At 38.3% G+C, this 17,758-nt stretch overlaps 1 protein-coding gene across 9 annotated transcripts in view; it reads right to left on the bottom strand.

The window, feature by feature from the left end:
* DGKH (diacylglycerol kinase eta) overlaps positions 1-17,758 on the bottom strand; it is a 204,330-nt gene that overhangs the window by 90,379 nt on the left and 96,193 nt on the right. The window contains exon 1 of one of the 9 annotated variants that reach the window (XM_055360057.2): positions 16,305-17,154. The exons of 6 other annotated variants lie outside the window; for them this stretch is intronic. The gene's annotated coding sequence lies outside the window, so the exon portion shown is untranslated. Of the gene's footprint in view, positions 1-496; positions 679-16,304; positions 17,155-17,758 lie in introns of those variants that run through there. 2 more of the 9 variants (XM_055360055.2, XM_055360056.2) reach the window with 2 other exon arrangements.

Raw genomic sequence — 17,758 nt, 5'->3', positions numbered from 1 at the left:
CTATTTATTTGTGAATACAATATTCTGGTTGGAATCTCAAAGTTACTAAATCCTACACATTTACTGTCAAGAAGAGATCATTTATTTACTTGCAGAACAAGAGAAAAATGTTGCATTCCTACCTGGAAACTATTTCCAAAGAATAAAGCACATACCTATTTATATACCAAATAAGAATTTTTCTCAAGTTAAAAGCTTCTTGATCAAGTGATAAGTCTAAACATTACATTGGATTATAGAGCAGATTTCACAAGTAATGAAAAAGCAATAATCTTCTAAAACAAACAAACAAAGAGAATCCTTCCCAAAAGGAATAAACTAGTAAGCCTAAATCATTACTATTCATCTTAGAAAATAAGTCCAATATTCAAAACAACAGAGATCAATCCAGTCTTAGCTACTCACAAGTCATTGCCGCCTCTCATTTGTCATGGGTTTAGGTTACAGAATCCTTCCTTAAACCCAGAAGCTTTGAATACATCTAACAGGCACTCACCCTTAAATACAGCCAGCCAAAAGTCACATGGAAGAGGAGCACCAATCAGTCAGCTCTGGATATTTGTTAATTGCATATGAAATTGAAGAGAACCTCACTTTTGCATTTTCTTGTTTTCCACGACCCTCTTTGGATAAAGCTTATTAACAGTTGGTCACTTCTCTTCCTGAATAAATAGTTAATGCAAAGAACAATGCCTCTCATTACTTAGGAGCCAAATGGATGCTTTATTGCTTCAAAATGTTTTTCTAGGACAGCTCATGAGATGCAGCAGAGAGGTACCATTAAATCATAATACACTCCTGGCTCTAATGACTGGCACAGCATTTCAGAGTCTCCAAGTTTCACTGGACTCACTGATATTTTCTGAATAAATATTGTCTCTAGCATTTATTGTATTTATTTTTTGCTACCTTATATGATGTAACTCTAAGGATTCCCTCTCCTTCCCTTATATGAGACAAAGTATCATGAGACAAGCATTATTCAGACAAATAAACCAGGCTTGCTATTTTGTTCTTTAACTTTGTTCTTTGCTGAATTCTAAGTAAAGCATGATGACTAATGGTTTTAACTGTCTTTAGTGCCTTTACATTAAATGTCTTGTAAAGTCATTGTGAATTCAAGAAAAAGGGGAGAAAGAAGGATAAAGAATAGCTTCTAATTTTTCTTTGTGTATTTGGAATTACACAAATGCCTCAATTCTAAATGATTTCAGCAATACAAACCATGTGTACTTATATACTAATAAAGTAAAATGTATACATTTGCAATTTCTCCTTTTCAATAAAAACTTGTTTTAAAGTGAACAGTAATGAGCAAGGAAAGATCATAACACATTTAATACAGTTATGTTTTCCAGAGGCAAAAAAAATTGGAAAAATTATTTTGATTTATAGGCCTTGTGATTAAGAAATCTACTGATTAGATTTGTCCACGGACAGCAACTGCTAAAAGAGCATTAATTGTAACACACCCCCAGATGCTACCGTGGGGCTGGAGCCCAAAAGCACTCACATCTGCCCCAGGACCTGCTGGCCCATGTGCTCCCCCTCCCACAGTGGGTTTGAACTTGGCCCAGCGAAACAAGCCACCCCTCCCACCCCTGTCACAGGTCCCGTGGAGGAGTCCAGGGAACTGTCCCCTCTTAATGTCTTTAAGCCTGTATTTCAGAATCATGGTTCTAACTGTTACTTCACAGAAGACTCTGGTTCACCAGAGCATCAAAAATAGAAGGTGATAGTGAAACCATCAAGAATAAAGAGGTCCCTGTGCAGCTGTGCCCTCCTACCCTGCCTTCCATGGGAAAAGGACATGACAAAGGACTTGGCCTTGAGGAATCACCATGAAAGGCTTCATGTGTTACTTGTTGGGGTATCTTATTATGTGATTTATATATATATATATATATTATATATATGTTTGTGTTTGTGTGTGTATACATGTGTATGTATATATATGTGTGTGTATGTATATATATATATACACATATATAATCATATGTTCAATAATAAACCCCCATTTCTTTTGAAGACTATTGGTCAAAGCTAGAATTTAATTTCACCACCCTTTCTTTTGAAGACTACTGGTCAAGGCTAGAATTCAATTTCACCACCATTTCTTTTGAAGACTATTGGACAAACCTAGAATTTAACTTCTTAGAATTCAAACAAATTATAGTTATTAATGTTTAGTCAATCCACATTGTACTAGTTTCCTATTGCCATTGTAACAAATTATCACAATTTTAGTGGCTTAAAACAACACAAATGTACTCTCTTAAAGTTGTAGATTTCAGAAGTTTAAAATCAAGATGTTGAACAAAATGACAACAACAAATAACCCCATTAAAAAGTGGGCAAAGGACAGGAACAGACATTTTTCAAAAGACATACAAATGGCCAAGAAACATATGAAAAAAATGCTCAACATCACTCATCATGAGAAATGCAAACTAAAACCACAATGAGACACCATCTTAGAGCAGTCATTAAAAAGTCAAAAAACAACAGGTATTAGCAAGAATGTGCAGCAAAGGGAATGCTTGTACACTGTTGGTGTGAATGTAAATTAGTACAACATCTATGGAAAACAGTATAGAGATTTCTCAAAGAACTAACAATTGTACTACCATTTGACACAGGAATCTCACCACTGGGTATCTACCTACAGGAAAAGAAACCATTATATTAAAAAGATACCTGCACTTATATGTTTATTACAACACTATTAACAATAGCAAAGATATGGAATCAACCTAAGTATCCAGTATCCATCAACAGATGATTGTATAAAGAAAATGTGATATATATATATTTTATTCTTTTTTGTGACTGAGTAGTTTTCCATGGTGTATGTGTGTGTGTATATATATATAAGTGAAACTACATATATATAAGTGAAACTACATACATATATAAGTGAAACTACATATATATGTATATATATACACACACACACACACACACACATACACCATGGAATACTACCCAGTCACAAAAAAGAATAAAATCATGTCTTCTGCAGAATAATGGATGGAACTAGAAGCCATTAATCTTCAGTGAAATAACTCAGAAGCAGAGGTACCACATGTTCTCACTTATACGTGGGAGTTAAATAATGTGTACACATGGACATAGTGTGGAATAATGGACACTGGAGACTCTGAAGGGTGGAAGGGGGGTGACTGATGATAAATTACTTAATTTGCACAATGTGCACTATTCAGGTGATGGTTACACTAAAAACCCAGACTTCACCACTATGCAATATATCCATGTAATAAACCTGCTCCTGTACCCTCTAAATCTATTTTTAAAAATGAATAAAATAAAATAAAGATGTTGGGAGGGCTCCATTCCTTCCAGAGACTCTCGACTCTAGAGGAGAATCCATGTCTTTGCCTTTCTCAGCTTCTAGGGTCTGCCTACCTTCCTCAGCTTGCAGCCCCTTCCTTGCATCTCTCCAACCTCTTGCCTTCATAGTCACATCTTCTCTGACTCTGATTCCTCTTGCTTCCCTCTTATTGCACTGGGCCCACCTAGATAATCCAGGATCATCTCATGTGAAGATCACATGATCACAATTACAAAGTTTCTTTTGCCAGGTAACGTGCCACTCATTCCATAAGTTCCAGGGATTAGGATGTGAACATCTTTGGGGTCCATTATTCAGCCTACCACACCCATAAAAAAAATAAATAATTATAAATTTTGATATTGTAATAAACTGGTAAATCAATAACACCTGAAATCTATTCTCTTATATTTGTAATTTCAATAATATCAGTTAATATCTATGGTTACAAACAACCAAAGGAACTAATAATTAAGCTCATTAAACACAGGACACTTAATGGGGCTCTGATTTTGATAAATAAACAGAAGGATTACTTCTGCAGCATCTTACATTTTCAAAGTGCTTTGCTATCAATATGATCATATTCACCATCTCATTTAATCTTCCATGTAACTGGTGTATGTAAGAGGTAAAAAGAAATGTAACATTTTTAAAATTGCAAACGTGGTAAGTCACGGAGGCAGAAGATATAGGCAGGTCTTTCAGCTTTAAATCACAACCTCTTTCTCCTGTTATACTAGACAAATAGGGCCTATTTCTCAGGCTCCTTCACATAGTCCATAGAACCCTGTCTAGGGCACAATCCATTTTGCCATATTTTGTTATATGGAGCTCTAAGATTTCAAAGGTCATAAAAAACAACTGTTCAACAGAAATAAAAGGGTTAAGATATGGAAAGAAAGTTTCAGATTACCAATAACAAAATTATTTTTCCTATCATAATTTTTAAAATAATTAAGCATAATTTCATTTCGCTATATAATACATAGCTATGTCTTATTACTAAAATTGGTTTTAAAAATCTAAAAAGTACTTAGTACTCTAAGAACAGACTAAAGTCAATTAATACTACACTGCCAATATAAAGCAAGCATATTTTACAAGGTAAATAAAAGAACTCAAAACTGATAGGCAAGCCACACAAATCTGCAGCATAATTCTATGTAGTTTGCCTAGTGTTTGCAAGTTTGTGAGCTCCCTGTGAGTTCAATATCCAAGTGTTTGAAAAATAAGAGTTTTCTGGTTTTCCCTTATAACTTTATCTAAGAAGGTCTCCCCTTTTATTCTCCATCACGACATGCTATTCTTATCTTTATAGCACTTTTCTCCACTTACTTATTAACATTTGATTTGCTGCACCCACTTCATGTCTGTTTTGTGACTTTATTCTAAAAGACAATCCAACAACAGAGTATGTTAATGTTTTCAGCAACGGTCAAAGGTGAAGGGTTAGATAAGCTATAAGGTTGTGAGCAAAGTGCGGAAGGTCACCTATTGTGATAGTTTAAAACTTACACTCTCCATTTGAATCCATCCGTTTATTCATTAGAAAATACAAAGTATTCCTATTTTCTGCCAAACAATGTTGCAGCCTCCAGGAAACAGAAATGAAATACCCAGTCCTTTCACTCAGAGAGCTCACAGTCCAATGGGGAAACACAGATAAGTGAAACTAATTTCAGTGGAGTAGGTTCCTGTCATCTTCTAAACCACTTGGCATGGCTTACAAGACCCTTCGTGATCTGAACTGTATCTATGCTTTCAATATCTGGGGTGCAATGAGAACACAGTGAAAGGGAAACTAACCAAGACTAAAGGATCTGAGAATGCTTTGTCGGGGAAGAAGATACTCAAAAAAGAAGGGAGGAAGAGGTCAGGAGCGATGCCTCATGTCTGTAATCCCAGCAATTTAGGAGGCCAACGTGGGAAGACTACTTGAGGCCAGAAGTTTGAGACCAGCCTGGGCAATATCACAAGGCCCCATCTCTACAAAAACTCAAAAATTAGCCTGGCATGGTGGCATATGCCTGGGAAAGCTGAAGCAGGATGATCACCTGAGCCCAGGAGATTGAGGCTACAGTGAGCTATGATCACGCCACTGCATTCCAGCCCAGGCAAGAGTGAGACTTGTCTCAAAAAACAAAAAAGGGGGGCGGGAGGGGTTGTGGGTGGGAAGGCCAAGTAAGGTTTCCTGTGTATGTCTGCGGGGAAGAAGCCACAAGGAGGGAGAAGGAGAAGGCATGGATACTGTAAGCCAAGGGATACACGAACACATTGAAGAAGAGAGATCAGGCAGGGGCTGGGTATTGTAAATAGTGTGATGTGACAACCATGGGCAGCAAATGGAAAATAAAATCAGAGGGGCAATTATGAGGAACCTTTTAACCGCACTAAAGAGTACAGATTTGATCCTAAAAGTGACAGAGCATGGCTACTAAAGGGCTTTAAGCCAGGAAGAGACACAAACCAGATACTCATTTTAGGAAGATAACTGGCAGGGCAGCAGTGTAGATGGTCCACTTGGTAGTGGAAAGCCGTGGTGGGAGACTCTTATTAAATGGCAGGAAAGGCGTGGCAGGGCATGAGTTAGGGGTGCAGTGAGGCTGCTGTGCATAGGAGCACTCCATGAAGATTTCAGCAGCTGACAGAGATAAAAAAGGATTCCACAGATTTTTAGGAGGTAGAATTCATGGGACTTGCTAACTCATTGTGAGGAGTGACCATGAGGGAGGGTTTAGATGACTCCATTATTCGTGTTTGGAGTTGAAATCATTTCACAAGTCCAAAATACTAAGATTTACCATTTATGGAGTAATTATAACAGGCCAGGTATATCATCTCATTTCATCCACATAATTCAAAGAGTGGCAAGCAGTCCTTTGCTGGGAGGACCTTAAGGCTTAGAAAGGTTTGCAACTTGTCCAAGGTCACGATGTGTAGGTAAGATTTGAAACTATATCTGCCTTCCTCCCTAGCCATCTATGAGAGAATGAAGGAATGGCAAAGAATTTACTGACATTATCCTGAAAGGACAGGCAGAAAAGACTGCACGTGCTGCTCACTTTTTCTCCCCTTAAGAACAATATTGAGGGCTGCTGCACAGTTGCATCTCAGCCTTATACCTTACTGTGCATTTTTAAATGGTGAGCAAGAAAGGAAATGCGAAAGTTCTGGCTAGTAATAATAATAGTAATAATGACTTCATTCACTCACATAGGCAAGTCTATGTAAGCCAGGCACCTTCCGAGAACAAAATATTTACAAGATATATATTAACACAGGGCATTGTTTTGGAACTATTACAACGCACATGGGAAATTGAGAAGTTTTTTCAGTATTAATTGTAATTACAGGGATCACAGTGACTTCAGAAATTATTTATGTAGGCTTTCACACACACTCCCACTGTAAATTAGCAGTATTAGTTAATGGACACATTAAATGTTTTACCATTCATTTAATATTTTCCGACTGTACCAGAGATTGGAACAATCCATTAGTCTCATTCCCTTGGCACAAGCTCTTTTAGTTTATAACGGTAAATGGCTTTGTACAAGACACATATGTAATGGGAAATTTCAAAACAAAATAATTATCTTGTTTTGTATTGATCACCACAAAACTAAAATATTTTTAAAACCTAAATTTTCCATTACACCATAATCATACTTAAGGAATGGAAAAGATATTTGAGTATGCTAAAAACTTCAAAAGAACTATGAAAATGATACCAAAAAAGTACTTTAAGCCATTTTAATAGTGTTTAAAGCTGTTCTCTGAATTGACTGCAAGACATCACCAGGGTATCTCACATCACTTCAAATTCACTATGTCTGGACCTGAAGTCTTCTTTTCACAACCCCCACTACCAACCTGCTTTTATTCCCATTTTCAACTCTTAATTAAAGGCATCATTTATATACCAATCCTCCCCAAATCAGTAACTCCACATTCACTTCCTCCTCTCCTTCTCCCCTCCCTTCGGCCACACAGCTCTCCAGTCCTTGTGCACAAAGTCTCTCATCTAGCCCTTCCTTCCTTCCCAGTGCAGACAAGCTAATCTGTGTCCTTATCCTGGTTTCCCTGAACATCCTGACAGTGTCTAAGGTGGTCTTCCTGCTGAATCCATCACTCCTATCAAATGCATTCCAGAAGGTGGGTCCCATGTAGCATTTTTAAAAATTCTGAATAGGCAATAAACATTTATGATACAAAATTCAAAATGTATTTAGAATGAAAAGCACATATCCCTCCTAAGCCTGCCCCCAGCTACTGATTTCCTTTACTGAAGGCAACTATTTATCTTCTTGTGTTTCTCTCCAGGGATATTCTATCCACATACAACAACTATATGCTCTGTTGAGGTTTAAATGCATGCATGTGTGCACACACACAAACACACACAGAGTAACATCTTACAATTCATACTGTTTCCCATCTGGCTTTTCCTACTGAATAAAACTTGAAGTTTGGTATGTATTGTTACAGACAGAACTCATTCATCTTTTTAATGGCTGCATAACATTCCATTGCATGATATATTTCACAATCTACTCCAACCAGTCTCTAACTTGTGCATTTGGGTTGTTTCCAATCTTTTGCTATTACAATGTGCAATCATATCCTTGTATACTTGTCTTTGTACACATAAATGGCACACTTCAGTACGCCTGCTGATTCCAGATAATGATAGTAGTGAAGGCACTGATGAATCTAAAGACTTGAAAACCTTTCTTTACACTCTGTCCTATAACGTGTGTGTCCTGATATTGTGTTAAACTTCATGTTAACGCCTTTTAGAAGTTTATCTACAGTCATTTTGAGGATAGTCACATCTGTCCTTGCTGGTGGACATGATTCTACATTTTCCTAAAAAAGTCCATGCAATCTAAAGTATATTCATATGAATACTTTACCTGTACAAAAAAAAAAAAAGCCTCCCCAGAATCTGAACTCTTACAAAGGCTCCAAAGGGAGAAGGATTAACTGCTTTGTACTGACAGCTTTTCTCACATTATGGTTCCAACAAATGGGGCAGCTCTAATAATCTTGTTGAGTAACTGGGAAAAATTAGTTATTATTAGCACCCTTTACTGGCAGAATTTTGAAAAATAAAATGACCAAAATTTGTGCAGAAACCAGACCACAAAGGCCAAACACTCAGCCTACTGCTCTTACAAACATGAAATGCTGTGACTCTTGCCACTTGAAATATTAGGCCTATGTGGCTGCTAGTTACTCCCCCAGTAGCTAACTACTGTCAGACATTTCATACTAAATAGTGTTATGCTAGATTATTACAAAGCATTAACGAAGTATGTCAAAACATCCCCTACCAACAAGAAACCCTACCAACTGATTCCAACAAACTACATCACTGGGCATTGCCTGCTGTTTGGATCAGTGGAAAGACATCGCTGATGTCTTGGCCTTACCAAGTCCTGATGTCAAGGGCCAGGGCTGTTGTGTAGCCACACCTTCTAAGATGTCAGCTCTCTTTAATAGTTTCTTACTACTAATCTGTTTATTTCCAAGATACAAAGACTAACTTCTGCCTTGAGTTCCATCTCAGTGGGAGCAGCTTACCAGAAGGTTCCGAGAGCATCCTGACAGCTGGCCAACCCTCCACCCCAACCCTGAGTTCCAGGATTGTCCCAAAGACCTTAGATGTGCTACCAGCAAGTCTCAACCTGTGGCAACCAACAAAATAAACAACTAAAAAATAAAATCTCCAACTAGATAACACTCAACCTATCTGCTGTCAACAGGAAGATCTTGCTTCTGACTTCCCTTGTCTGTTGCTGACTAGATTGTCATTTGTCTCTCATAAGTACAAACCTACCTTTGCCTTCATAAATTGAGATTTGGGCTCAGCGAAGCTTAAACTGGATCCAGAGACCACAAAAATGTATAAGGCAGAAACCAGTAAATAGAAAATCTCTTTTTGCCAGAAACTAATTTCATGATTTTCTTGTTGGAAATTAAATCCTTATGTAAGACTAAAATGCAAAGGGGAATCAAAATTGCTAATCCTCTCTCATCCATTAAAGACAATCAACCTAGTGACTGCAAGAATCAATGCCATGGCACAAGCACTTTAATCACTGCTAGCTGCAACACTGTTCTAGGTGAGCTTTCTTCTCACTTGAAGGTAATAAGGATTCACTAGGAATGGCCAGGCTAGACTAAATCCTATTTAAAAGGGTGGGCTTTTACTTGGTTACTGTGATTTTACTGTCTAATGGAACTAAAATCTGTGAGGTATAACAATGTGTTCATATTTTTAAAGCATTTCATACAGGACGTAAAGCCCAATTCTGGAGTTGTCAATAAGATCACGTGTGATGGACATGGAACCCCTTTCTTTTTTTCTTTTGTTTTTTTTTTGAGACACAGTCTCACTCTACCACCCAAGCAAGAGTGCAGTGGCACGATCTCAGCTCAATCTCTGCCTCCAGGGTTCAAGCAATTCTCCTGTCTCCACCTCCTGAGTAGCTGGAATTACAGGCATGTGCCACCATGCCCTGCCTATTTTTGTATTTTTAGTAGAGAAGGGGTTTCACCATGTTGGCCAGGCTGGTCTCTAACTCCAGGCCTCAGGTGATCCACCCACCTCGGCCTTCCAACATGCTAGGATTACAGGCATGAGCCACCAGGTCTGGCCCACTGAACCCCTTACCTTCACCCTAAGATTTTCGTGCACATCACTGGGGGCCTCTTCAGGGTGATTCAGGACTACACCAGGCTTGGGTTGTTCACGAGGCATAGGGTTGCAAACATCTCTGGGATTTTCCAGAGAGTTTGAGCACCATGCCTCCCTACTATACCTTATATCTTAACAGGTACAGTTAAGAAACTGTAGTTAACACCAAAGATTCTGGCTTTCAAGGAGGTTATGGAACATAAAAAATCTTAGCAAACAGAACTCCATCATGCTAGCCAGGACAGAACTGTCAAGATATTAAAACTCTTCAGAGCTCTGCTGTATCAATGAGATGGTTATTGTGTATCAGACTCTCTTTTGCTAATATCCAGATATTTATAGTGGGAATTAAAAAAATTTTTTTAGTTATTTCTTGCCTTCTGCTAGCTTTTGAATGTGTTTGCTCTTGCTTCTCTAGTTCTTTTAATTGTAATGTTAGAAACAACTAAGATCAGAGCAGAACTAAAGGAAATAGAGACACAAAAAACCCTTCAAAAAAATCAATGAATCCAGGAGGTGGATTTTTCAAAAGATCAACAAAATTGATAGATCGCTAGCAAGACTAATAAAGAAAAAAAGAGAGAAGAATCAAATAGACGCAATAAAAAATGATAAAGGGGATATCACCACCAATCCCACAGAAATACAAACTACCATCAGAGAATACTATAAACACCTCTATGCAAATAAACTAGAAAATCTAGAAGAAATGGATAAATTCCTCAACACATACACCCTCCCAAGATGAAACCAGGAAGAAGTTGAATCTCTGAATAGACCAATAACAGGCTCTGAAATTGAGGCAATAATTAATAGCTTACCAACCAAAAAAAGTCCAGGACCAGACGGATTCACAGCTGAATTCTACCAGAGTACAAGGAGGAGCTGGTACCATTCCTTCTGAAACTATTCCAATCAATAGAAAAAGAAGGAATCCTCCCTAACTCATTTTATGAGGCCAGCATCATCCTGATACCAAAGCCTGGCAGAGACAAGACAAAAAAAGAGAATTTTAGACCAATATCCCTGATGAACATCAATGCAAAAATCCTCAATAAAATACTGGCAAACCAAATCCAGCAGCATATCAAAAAGCTTATCCACCGTGATCAAGTGGGCTTCATCCCTGGGATGCAAGGCTGGTTCAATATATGCAAATCAATAAATGTAATCCAGCATATAAACAGAACCGACAACAAAAACCATATGATTATCTCAACAGATGCAGAAAAGGCCTTTGACAAAATTCAACAACACTTCATGCTAACAACTCTCAAAAAATTAGGTATTGATGGGATGTATCTCAAAATAATAAGAGCTATTTATGACAAACCCACAGCCAATATCATACTGAATGGGCAAAAACTGGAAGCATTCCCTTTGAAAACTGGCACAAGACAGGGATGCCCTCTCTCACCACTCCTATTCAACATAGTGTTGGAAGTTCTGGCCAGGGCAATTAGGCAGGAGAAGGAAATAAACAGTATTCAGTTAGGAAAAGAGGAAGTCAAACTGTCCCTGTTTGCAGATGACATGATTGCATATCTAGAAAACCCCATCGTCTCAGCCCAAAATCTCCTTAAGCTGATAGGCAACTTCAGCAAAGTCTCAGGATACAAAATCAATGTGCAAAAATCACAAGCATTCTTATACACCAATAACAGACAAACAGAGGGCCAAATCATGAGTGAACTCCCGTTCACAATTGCTTCAAAGAGAATAAAATACATAGGAATCCAACTTACAAGGGACATGAAGGACCTCTTCAAGGAGAACTACAAATCACTGCTCAATGAAATAAAAGAGGATACAAACAAATGGAAGAACATTCCATGCTCATGGGTAGGAAGAATCAATATCATGAAAATGGCCATACAGCCCAAGGTAATTTATAGATTCAATGCCATCCCCATCAAGTTACCAATGACTTTCTTCACAGAATAGGAAAAAACTACTTTAAAGTTCATATGGAACCAAAAAAGAGCCCGCATCGCCAAGTCAATCCTAAGCCAAAAGAACAAAGCTGGAGGCATCATGCTACCTGACTTCAAACTATACTACAAGGCTACAGTAACCAAAACAGCATGGTACTGGTACCAAAACAGACATATAGACCAATGGAACAGAACAGAGCCCTCAGAAATAATGCCACATATCTACAACCATTCGATTTTTGACAAACCTGACAAAAACAAGAAATGGGGAAATGATTCCCTATTTAATAAATGGTGCTGGGAAAACTGGCTAGCCATATGTAGAAAGCTGAAACTGGATCTCTTCCTTACACCTTATACAAAAATTAATTCAAGATGGATTAAAGACTTAAATGTTAGACCTAAAACGAGAAAAACCCTAGAAGAAAACCTAGGCATTACCATTCAGGACATAGGCATGGGCAAGGACTTCATGTCTAAAACACCAAAAGCAATGGCAACAAAAGCCAAAATTGACAAATGGGATCTAATTAAACTAAAGAGCTTCTGCACAGCAATAGAAACTACCATCAGAGTGAAGAGGCAACCTACAGAATGGGAGAAAATTTTTGCAATCTACTAATCTGACAAAGGGCTAATATCCAGAATCTACAATGAACTCAAACAAACTTACAAGAAAAAAACAAACAACCCCATCAAAAAGTAGGCGAAGGATATGAACAGACACTTCTCAAAAGAAGACATTTATGCAGCCAAAAGACACATGAAAAAATGCTCATCATCACTGGCCATCAGAGAAATGCAAATCAAAACCACAATGAGATACCATCTCACACCAGTTACAATGGCGATCATTAAAAAGTCAGGAAACAACAGGTGCTGGAGAGGATGTGGAGAAATAGGAACACTTTTACACTGTTGGTGGGACTGTAAACTAGTTCAACCGTTGTGGAAGTCAGTGTAGTGATTCCTCAGGAATCTAGAACCAGAAATGCCATTTGACCCAGCCATCCCATTACTGTGTATATACCCAAAGGATTATAAATCATGCTGCTATACAGACACATGCACATGTATGTTTGCTGCAGCACTATTCACAATAGCAGACTTGAAACCAACCCAAATGTCCAACAATGATAGACTGGATTAAGAAAATGTGGCACATATACACCATGGAATACTATGCAGCCATATAAAATGATGAGTTCATGTCCTTTGTAGGGACATGGATGAAGCTGGAAACCATGATTCTCAGCAAACTATCTCAGGGACAAAAAACCAAACACTGCATGTTCTCACTCATAGGTGGGAATTGAACAATGAGAACACATGGACACAGGAAGGGGAACATCACACACTGGGGCCTGTTGTGGGGTTGGTGGGAGGGGGGAGGGATAGCATTAGGAGATATACCTAATGTAAATGATGAGTTAATGGGTTCAGCACACCACCATGGCACATGTATACATATGTAACTAATCTGCACGTTGTGCACAAGTACCCCAAAACTTAAAGTATAATAAAAATAAAAATAAAAAAATAAAAAATAAATAAAAATATTAAAATTTTTTACTGCCAGTAGCTTATTTTCCCGTATTAGGCCCCTATTCCAGGTACTTACATGAGACAAGCCATTGTCTTTTACAGAGTTTGAGGCTTTAGTCTGCACCACAAAAAGGGACCAGAAGTGAGAGTCAATCTAAATGAGTACAGGACTAAAGAGCCTTCAACGAAACACTTCAGCCACATCAAGACCACAGTGACGTCTAGGTAAATTCCATTGCCCTTCTTCAAAAAGTACATCGGTATATCAGTCAGGTGGGCAAAAGAAGAATAACCGCTTCATAGCACTCTGCATAGCTTAGAAACCTCTGTATAACAGAGCAGTTGGTGGAACTTGGGCTGCTGGTCCAAAACTTGACCCATCCTTGCCTGTTTTCATGCAGTAACTCTCAGAAGAGACAGGTTTTAGAAGTTTACTTCCACACAGCTACAGGCTGTGTCTCCAGGATCATGGTGACAATGACAGTATCAGCTCAGGACCATCTATTCGGAGTCTGTAAAAGGCCTTGTATAGGAACACATGAGTGAACTGCAGATTTATAACCAGCCCCAAGACCAGGAGGCGGCACAGCACATGGCCATGCACTGGGAGCTACAACGTGGCACACACACTGGGAAGGTCAGTCCTCCATGATACAAGGTTATAACCGGCCAAGCTTTTCATGTGACAGCAGTCTGCCACTGGCAATCCACAAGATGCCAAAGGCTAAAGGCCACCTAGGAAATCAGCTTCATAAAACATGGATATTCAGACTCAGGGATAAAAAGTTCTACACAGTGGCCAGGGTTTGGCCTCAGAAATACTGGGTGGGGGCATGTTTGTGGAGAAGAGCAGATGAACTAGTGTCACAGAAGTTTGTTTATGGAATCCTGAATGGTCTGGGCCTCAAGTTCTAAGAAGATTGTAATTCCGTCCCCTCCTTCCTATAACCTGGGCCCCTGTGATGGCATAGTTTCCAGTCCCAGTTGGGAGGCGAGTTCCTCGTTTTTGGTATCCAAATAACCCTATTCACAAGGCCACATACTTTAAAGACAGGGACCTATCCCTGAAGGCAGGCAGCATAGCCTTTAAATTTGTTTAAATTCAAGCAAAAACTTTTTAAAACTTTGGTACTCAGTGGCCAATTTTTTTATTTAGCACTGTATACCCAGAATCTAGCACAAATGCCTGCTATATATAATGAACTCTTTGATAAATATTTGTTAAATAAATGAATGAATGAATTCTAAGGGCAGTCCTGGCAGTGGACAGATAGATGGGGAGTGGGCTGCTGTGCAACAGACTAGGACAGAAAAAGTACTGGAGGCAGCAGGTTGAAGGTTACTGAGCAGGAGCACTATGTTTTCCGAGTCATGGATCTTCAGTAAGGGCAAGGGGAACATGGTAACACCAGGCACGGCAAATGATCATGACACCCTGACTGAAAGTCCGACACAGCTCTTTGGATGACAAGTGCCCTCTCCCAACCTGTTGATAGTGTCTATTAACCACCTTGGACCCTTTGATGAAACTGACCTATGTCCTGGGACTCCCCTGGTCTGATTTTGCAAGCAAGTCCTAGGTTCCCAGAGCTCCAGAGTTGGCAGAAGAACCGAGGACATGCTCACTGGGTCTTGCCTTACTTTAGAAAGCCCATTTGAAAGATTTCTGGAAGGCTACTAGTGAAGGTGGAGACGCAGGTTCTGTTCTTCTTCCACATCTTATCTTCACCCCAAGATTTTCGTCTAGCTACAAAACGACCAATGGTTTCTAACACCCTAGGACTTTGGTGTGAGGAAGCCGATAATAACCTTAAGAGCTATTTCTCTGGGTTAGTCTTGGAAAAGATGCTATATCACTAAATAAAAAGATAAATACGAAACATCCACAGAAACAAAGATAAGATATTTCATTTCTAAAAGCCCCTAATTTCTAAGATATAGAAAAAGGAATATGAATTTTAAACTTAACATAAATTATCAGCTTTCAGAGTATAAAGCCATCTAAATTGTACTTAAATCAGTTTTAAAAGGCAAAAAACACAACCACTTAAATTGCATTAATATGGCATCATTTTAGAGTGCTATAAAATATTTTAACTAATATAAATGTTAAAATATGAGGTTTGCTGCTATCAGTCATCTAACAATTATGTAAGCAAAGGTGGGACCACTGCAATGATTAATGAAAGGCAAGAATCATGTTTGTAAACATGGTATAAAATAGTCAAGTCATTACATAAATATTTCAATGAGGGTGCAAGAATTTATGGGTATAATATATATAAAACAATATCATAGGGAGGGATTAGAAAACTGTTCTCTAAGCCAAAACATGACCTAATACTTTTTGTCCAAAAAAACCCACTACAGTTTACAAATGTCACTAATTTATTCATCCAACAAGGATATATCCCTTCATTTATTCAACAAATATTTATTAGCTTTCCCTCTGTGCCAGGCACTGTGTTAGCCTTGAGGATTCAGTGGTAAAGAAGACACAGTCTTTGCATCTGCAAGGAAATTTCAGTTTCCACCATCTCTCCTCACCCCCTCTCACATGCACACGCTGTGCAAAGATCTCCCCAACTGCATGCTAGAAAGATGGTCATTTAGCTCTTGCTGTGTGGTATAATGGGCCTCCATATGTAAAGTGTCTAGCATAGTGCCCAGCAGTCTCTAACACTCTTCTTTGCCTATTACCAACAAATATTAAGAGCTGAGAGCCCTGAATTCCATATTAGCTGTGCCCTGCTATTAGCCATCTAACCTTGAGAAATTCATTTCAGCACCTGAAGCTGAGTCTGCTCTGAGAACTCTCTTCTTGAAGGCCCCTTTCAGCTCACAGGGAATGAGATGACTAAAGATTTCTAATAATCGGAAGAGCTATTACCTCACAAGGGGCCTGTTCTATCAGATGACTCAAGTTAGAAAGTTCTCTGTTATACTGAGCTTGAATTATTCCTCCACGAATTCAACCACGGGTCCTGCGCACTGCAGTAACACAAAACCTGTCTACAGCCTCTCCTATATGATAACGCCTCAAATATTAAAAATACATCTGTCACATTTTTCCAAAGTTTTAAAATAAAGAGTGCCCTTAAATGCCAATCAATCCCAGGATTCCCAGACCTTTTTTATAATATTGGTTACCATCCTCTGTGGGCTCTTTAGTCAACATTTCTCTTTAAAGTACAGTGCCAAAATACAATGAAATATTCTAAATTTGTAGTCTGACCAGCAAGTGCTTGCTATTCATCTGATGATGCAGCATAAGACTCTGCTTGACTTGTAGAAAAAACAACTGAACATGTAATAACCAGTTAGAGGAATACTACCTAAACCACATTTATTTAAAACTCCACAATAAAGACGCAGCATAGCAAAGTCATGAAGATACAAATTGAAGCCAGATGATGTGGACAGGTTCAGATTCTAGTCATTATATTATTAGATGTTAGCCTCTCTGTTTCAGATTCTTCATCTATCAAATGGGAATCACAATAATTCTTACACTCTAGGATTCATCTAAAGAATTGAATGAGTTATCAGACATAAAGCATTCAGAACAGAAATATAATAGTTACAACAAATATCAAATAAGGTAGGCAACTTACTTGTCAGTGATTATTCAGGTGATAATCTAAATACCTTTTGTGTGTGTGCATTCACAAGTGATATGAAAAGAAAGTAGCTTTTAGTTATTGCCTTTGTAAGTAAATATTGATAGATTAATGGAGAAAAATAAACTGACAGCTTTTTAAGTTCAAAGGATGTGATCTCCCTCTAAGAGAGAGATGAAGTAAACTATATTAACTGAGAGGAAGCTAAGGGAAAAGCGGAATAAATAGAAAGGAAACATTAAAGGAATTCTTAAGAACATTTTGTTCTGTACCACTAAAACCCACTCTGCTCATTTCAATTATATTATGAATGCATAATTTCTGATATTTGATGTGCCATAAGAGTATGTTCTCATGTTTATTGGTGTCTTTTTATGTAGACCTTTTAAACCCTCGCAGAAAGAATCATAATCTAATGCTAATAAACTTTACTCACATCTGCTGTGGCAAGGGACCCCTGAACTAAAATCCCTTTTTCTTCCAGTGATCATTTAGTTCTAAATATAAGTGTTACCAGAGGGTGCCTGTGTTTCATCAACCGAGTAAGCCCATGTGGGTGTGCCGTACCCATGAAATTTCACACACACCTACAGACTGCCCC

Source organism: Gorilla gorilla, chromosome 14, assembly GCF_029281585.2.
Source record: "Gorilla gorilla gorilla isolate KB3781 chromosome 14, NHGRI_mGorGor1-v2.1_pri, whole genome shotgun sequence".
NCBI lineage: Eukaryota > Metazoa > Chordata > Mammalia > Primates > Hominidae > Gorilla > Gorilla gorilla.
Note: the sequence above shows the minus strand (reverse complement) of the source record. Positions and strands in the feature narration are given on the sequence as shown.